Raw genomic sequence first — 322 nt, 5'->3', positions numbered from 1 at the left:
ACACACACACACACACACACACACCTCTGTAATACTCCACAACTGTTTCCAATCATTAGGTTCCTGCATGTCTAGGGCCGGTCGCCTCTGATTGCATGACACTGGATACGAGATCCCGTGAAGGGCAGAGGGAGGGCGATTTACACCCGTGGGCTAAAGGAGAGTCCTCTCCACCTTTCCCTGCTTCCTGTTCACTCACTTTTCTTTTCCTTTAATGATTTTTCTTTGTTCCCTGTTATCTTTAACGGCAACACATGGTCCCTGGTTCTCAGACTGAGATCACGGTGGAAAATGTGAAATAAGTGCATATTTGTTTTACATA

The sequence above is a fragment of the Sinocyclocheilus grahami genome, unplaced genomic scaffold (assembly GCF_001515645.1).
Source record: "Sinocyclocheilus grahami isolate Dianchi unplaced genomic scaffold, SAMN03320097.WGS_v1.1 scaffold3843.1, whole genome shotgun sequence".
NCBI classification, from domain to species: Eukaryota; Metazoa; Chordata; class Actinopteri; order Cypriniformes; family Cyprinidae; genus Sinocyclocheilus; species Sinocyclocheilus grahami.
This window is presented reverse-complemented; position numbering follows the sequence as displayed.